The sequence below is a fragment of the Alligator sinensis genome, unplaced genomic scaffold (assembly GCF_000455745.1).
Source record: "Alligator sinensis unplaced genomic scaffold, ASM45574v1 scaffold1488_1, whole genome shotgun sequence".
In the NCBI taxonomy this organism is placed as follows: Eukaryota; Metazoa; Chordata; order Crocodylia; family Alligatoridae; genus Alligator; species Alligator sinensis.
In genome coordinates, this window is record NW_005843097.1 from 238,749 (window position 1) to 245,328 (window position 6,580).

General features: G+C 40.6%; 1 protein-coding gene across 1 annotated transcript in view; it reads left to right on the forward strand.

The window, feature by feature from the left end:
- Window positions 1-6,580, forward strand: part of FGF11 (fibroblast growth factor 11) — a 19,196-nt gene that overhangs the window by 8,297 nt on the left and 4,319 nt on the right. The window lies entirely within an intron of this gene.

Here is a 6,580-nt window from a genome sequence, read left to right on the forward strand (position 1 = left end):
CCCCCAATTCCCCGCGGAGCTGGGAGATAATTTGCCCATTTAATGAAATTACCGCGGCGAGTGGGAGGGGGTGGGCGGCAGAGAACCCAGGCGTCCGGGATTCTCGGGAATACGCACACACACACACACACAAAATGTGCGTGATGCGCTCTTGTGTGCATACGCGCAATGTTACCCACAGCTTGCACGCACTTTGTATCACACAGACACACCGCTATGGGCACCGCCCCCTCTTGCTCTCTCCGTCTCATGTACACATCTTGTGCACACCCCTATTACACACATGTTGCAGGGGTTTAGGTTGTAGCCGTGTTGGTCTAAGGATACAGGCAGACAAGGTTCCTTGGGTGAATTTGATATCTTTTATTAGACCAACCCAAATGGTTGGAGAATAGTTATTAAGCAAGCTTTCGGGTTCAAAAACCCTTTGTCAGGCTGACCTGTAAAGAGTGCGTGCTTCCATCCAGGAAGAGCACACACCAACTGCTGCAGCTTCCTGAGCCTGACGAAGGGTTTTTGAACCCGAAAGCTTGCTTAATAACTATTCTCCAACCATTTGGGTTGGTCTAATAAAAGATATCAAATTCACCCAAGGAACCTTGTCTGCCTATTACACACATTCACTCTCTCCCTCTCTCTCACAAACACATGCACAATCTCACACACACACACAGTCACCCACTCACCCCCCCTACAGATGCACACTCTCACACTGTCGCACACATCCTGTAACACGCCATCTTTCTCACACACTGGTACCATCTTGCACACACACACACACACGTAGACACACTCACAATCTCTCACACACACACACACACACACACATTATAGCATATACCCACCCCCTACAGACACACTCTCCCACTCCCAGTCTCTCGCACACACAATCTCTCACATGTTCTCACGTGCATCACAGTACACCCCAAATCTCTCTCTCTCCCACAGACACAATCTCACACACACACATCCTAGCACACCCTGAATAACACGCAACACCCTACAGAAACACAGTCTCTCACACACCTTTTGTGTCTCCCTCACAAACACACACCCTGCATCACAGTCTCACTCACACAATCTCACACTTGCATACAATCTCTCCCACCTCTCCTCTCTCACACACTCTCTTGCTCACACACACACACACACACACACATGTACACGCATGGACACCTGGGTCCTCTCCCTACCTCTGGAGGGCAGCAGACAGGGGCACACGTGTGTGTGTGTGTGTGTGTGTGTAGAGATTGATAGTAGCAGCAGCAGTGGTAGTCTGGCTGTGTGCAGTGCTGCACATGCAGTGTGGTGTGCATCGCAGTAGTAGCAGGGGGGGGGGCGGGGGGGGCTGGCCTGGTTGTGGCTGCGTAGTGTTGTGTGCAGTGTGAGTGTTGCCACTACTCAGCCAGGCCACGCCAGCCTTGCTCTCGCACTGGCATTCCCATGTCACTGCCAGCAGGGCCTGTCCTTGGGAAGTGTTGCCTCTTCCCAGCACTGCTCTTTCTAGTCGCGTTTTATCCTGATGAGTCTCATTGTTGCACACACAGCTCTGGCACTTGTGCCTCTTCTCATCACCACTACCGCTTCTTCTCCTTTGTCATCATCATCACCATCATGCCAGTCATTATGCCTATTACAACTCCACTTACCACACTCATTATTATGGCTACTAGTGTTACTATTTCTATTCATTTATTCTTATGGCAATTCTCATGCCTGGTACTACTAGTATTACTATTACAATGGCCATAATTATAATCATTATTATTACTATTATTATAATGGATACTCCTATTATTTCTATTCATTCATTAATATTATTATGGCAATTATAATGGCCTGTACTACTGCTATTAATACTATGATGGCCCTAATTATTATTATTATTACTATTATTATAATGACTTCCTACTATTTCTATTTTTTACTATTATTATTATGTAAATTATTCTGGTTACTACTACTACTATTAATAATATGATGGCTATTTTTATACTACTATTTTTTACTACTATTATTATTATTGCTATTTATTCTTAATATGGTAATTATTATGGCTAGTACCATTGCTGTTAATATTATTAGTAGTATGACTATTATCACAGCTATTATTACTATTTCTATTAATTTATTATTATGCCAATTATGGCTAGTACTGCTACTATTAATATTACAATGACTATTAATATAATTACTCTTACTGCTCCGCTCTTATTGCTATTTCTTATTATGGGAATTATGGCTGTTAGTATTGCTGCTGCTGTTGTCATTATTAATATTGGTGGTCATTAAAGCAATAATAATAATAATGATGATGATGATGACCACAATAATAAAAGCCATAATAATAACTATAACCATAACATAACATCACTATTCATTATTATTGTTATTATTATTATGGCTTTAATTATTGTGGTGGTCATGATGATCATGATTATGGCTTTTATGACTGCCACAGTCATTAAAGCCATAATAATAGTTATAATAATAATGAGTAGTGATGTGATGTTATGGTTATAGCTATTATTATGGCTATAGTTATTGTAAGTTATACAGCTTCTGTTATTATTGTTGTGATTATTATGGTTGTAATTATAGTCGTAATTGTTATGGCTTTGGTTATTATCATTGCAGTTATTATGGTTAGAATTTAGTTCTTAATTATATCATTGATTATCATTGTTGTGGTTAGAATCTAAGTTATTAATATTACAGGTTTCATGATTATTGTGGTTATAATGGTAATTATTGCAGTAATTACTGTTGGTTTTATTGGCGGTGTTATGGGTATTGTGCTTATATATGGTTCTTAATGGCTTTATTGTAGCTGTGGTTGTTCCAGTTTTAGTGACAGTTCTTTATAATCCGGGTTTGATTGTTGCCATTGCTCCTGTGGTTCTTCTGGTTGGAGGGATAGTTATTCATGTCCTGGCTTCTATTACAATTGCTGTGGTTATTATGCTTATAGTTAGCCATTGTTATGGCTTTTATTGGTGTGGTTATTATGGCTGTCATGATGGTTATTAATATTAGGCTTTTATTAGTGTTGGTGTGGTTATTATGGTTCTAACCCTAATATTATTATTATGGTTCTAACCCCAATAGATATCCTGGATCTAACCCTAATCCTAATCAATAATAGTATCGTTGTGGTTATTATGGTTCTTATAGTTATTAATGTTCTGTTTTTTGTTACTATCATCATCGTATTATGCTTATAGCTTATATGGGGTGTGTGTGTGTATCTGTGCCTGTCTGTTGGTCTGTCTATCCCACATACCTGCTTTATTGATCAGTCAATCAAACTATTTATCCCATATACCCGCTTGCTCTGTCTCGCTATTTATCTATCCATCCCGTAGTATTATAGATGTAATATTATACATCTATAATATATATTAACCATATTATCTGTGTTCTATATTATCTATAATATATTTAATAGTATAGCTATAATATAATGCATTATAACTATACTATTATCGTTAATATTAACTATATTTAAAATATATAATATTATATATATACACGTACATATATACTTAATATCATCATTGATATTATGTTTTTTTATGTTCATTGTTGTGGGTATCCCGGTTATCCTTATAGTTATATACATTATGGATTTTATTACCATTCTGGTTTATTAGGCCTACTATGGCTTTGCTCATTGTTTTAGTTACAATATTATAGTTATAGCAAGAGTAGTTATTAGGGATTTTATTATTATTGTGGTTTTTCTGGTTATCATTATAATTATTAATATTATGGTTTTTATTGTCAGCATAGTTGTGGTTATATAGTTATGCTGTGTATAGTTATACATATATGGGTATAGGTATAATATTATGGCATTTATTCCTGTGGTTATTACAGTTATTGCTATTAATATGGTTTTTATTATCATGATGATGGTTGTGGTTATTATAATTATAGTTAAAAGGATAGCTTTCATTACTATAGTGGTGGTTGCTATCATTCTAGCTATGTGTTTTATTGTTGTGGTTATTATGGGTATTGTTACAGTTATAAATATTTGTTATTCTCATTGTGGTGTACCAGTTATTATGGCTTTTCTCATTATCCTTTTGGTGATTATGGCTGTAGTGATCACTGTTCCTATGGCTTTTTATTATTGTTGTTGTGGTTGTTATAGTGATTAATTTTATGGCTTTTATTATCATCGTTGTTGTGGTTCTTATGGTTATAGTTGTAGTTAATATGGCTTCTGTTATTATTGTGGTTCTTATGGTCATAAATACAGGTAATATGGCTTTTTATCATCGCAGTTATTATAGTTAATATGGCCTCTATTATATTGTAGGTCTTATGGTTATAATTAACATGTCTTCTATAATTGTGGTGCTTATGGTTATCATTAGAATTAATATGGCTTCTATTATCATTGTGGTTCTTTCTTATAGTTAAAGTTAATATGGTTTTATTATCATTGTGGTTATTATACTTAACATGGCTTCTATTATTATTGTGCTTATTATCAGAATAGGTAATATTATGGCATTTATGATGATTGCGGTGGTGATTATGGTTATAGTTACCGTTATGGTTTTTATTTTTATCGTGATTACAGCTGTAGGCATAGTTAGTCTGGCCTTTATTAGGATGGTTAGGGTTATTATAGTTATTTTCTGGCTCTCAGTAGCATTGTTGTGCTTGTTACAGGTATAGGTAGAGTTATGAACAGGGTGGCTTTTATGATGGTCGTTGTGGTTGTCATGGTTGCAGTTATTAAGGCCAAAGCCAATGGCTTTTATTATTGCCGTTGCTGCTGCTCTGGTGATTATGGCTATTGTTCTTCTAGGATTACTCGTACGATTCTGGTCACTAGGATGCTGCTTTTTGCGTGTCCTTTTGCGATGTCTGATGGAGTGAACTTGGCTCTCGCTCCCTCTCTCGCTGTCTTATTCAGCGAGTCTCTAAAGCTATGTCTCTACCTCGCTTTACAGTAGAGGTGTAGCTAGGCAAGATGGACCTAGGGTCTGACCCAGTCCATAGCAGCTCTGATGTTCTTATCATACATAAAGGGGGAGGGAGGACAGGGATGGATGGATGGATGGGGGAGGTATATGGGATACATTGAGGGACAGATGGATAGATAGAGCAGGTATATAGAATGGATGGATACATAGGGCAGGTATATGGGATGGGTAGATGGACGGATGGGGCAGGTATGCGGGACAGATGGAAGGATAGATGGAGGGGGTGAGGGGTGGGTGGGTGAATAGACAGAAGGGGTCTCTGGGGCTAGATGGATAGATAGATGGGTAGAGGGGTTGAGAGGTGGGTGGGGGGATAGCCTGATCCATCCATTCATCCCATATACCTGCTGTATCTATCCATCTATCATTCCATCTATGCCATATACCTGCCCCATCCATCCATCCATCCTAGCATGCACAACCCCAGTGTCCTGGCTGGACTGATTCCCCGCCGCCTTCCTCCCAGCCTGGCACCCTATAAAAACTTTTGGCTTATAATTTCCCTAGGGTTTTTTTCCCCCTCTCCTGCATCAAGCAGGTTGTTCGGTTGCCCAGTTGCTCCACCTGCTCCCAGAAGCAGGTCATCCAGCGGGGTTTCCTGCGGGGGAGGTTTTGGGGTGTATTGATCTCTGAGTCACCCTGAAACTGGACCTCGATCACCAATTGATGTCGGGGTGGCCTTTTTGGCGCTATGAGCTTTCCACATTGCTTCTGTCCTCACCTAGAGAAGCTGTGACTTTTCCCTTATCAGTTTGGAGATGGTCCCAGCGAAGGTTTTTCGGGGCAGGGGTGGTGGATGTTATCAAGGGTGGAGCTTTGACAACCACGGGCTGGCGGTGATGTGGGTATGGCCTAGGGGACTTGTGGGCTCTCCATCACTGAAGGAATTCAAGAAGAGCTTGGACAGCCACAGGCTCGGGGTGATGCAGGTATAATGAGGCCTAAGGGAGTTGTGTGCTCTCCATCCTTAAAAGGTCTTTAAGAAGAGCTTAGATAACCATGGACTGGGGGTGATGCAGGTGTAGCCAGTCCTAGGGGAGTTGTGAGCTCTCCATCCCTGGAGGCCTTCAAGAAGAGGCCTACATTTATTGCGCAACTCACCAATGAGTGGTGTAATGTATGTAACACGTGTCAGGGGCCCTATTTTCTGGCCCTGTTGGCTGGTTTTTAACCCTAGCTAGAAAGATTAACTCAGGTGCGATGTCTGGTGTGGTGTCAGGGTTGTCAATAGTCTTACAACGAGGTTGGATGATGGATTTGTCTGGGCTGGTTTGGACAGGGCCGATCCAGCCTCGGGCTGGGGGTTTGCCTAGGTTTAACCTCCAGAGGTCCCATCCAGCCCCTCGGCTCTACAGACATATTGGGACACCTCTTTATACATGCACAGTGCATCCACACCTTGAAGACAGCACCTGGGTTTGGTCCCCACAACTTTAAACAGGGGAGAAGAGCTGGAGAAGGTCCAGAGAAGGGCAACAAGGATGATTGGTGGGATGGAGGGGTACTGGAAGGGAGAGTGAGATGGATGGATGGAGGGACCTGTCCATCCACTCATCCATCAGCCTGTCCATCCGTGC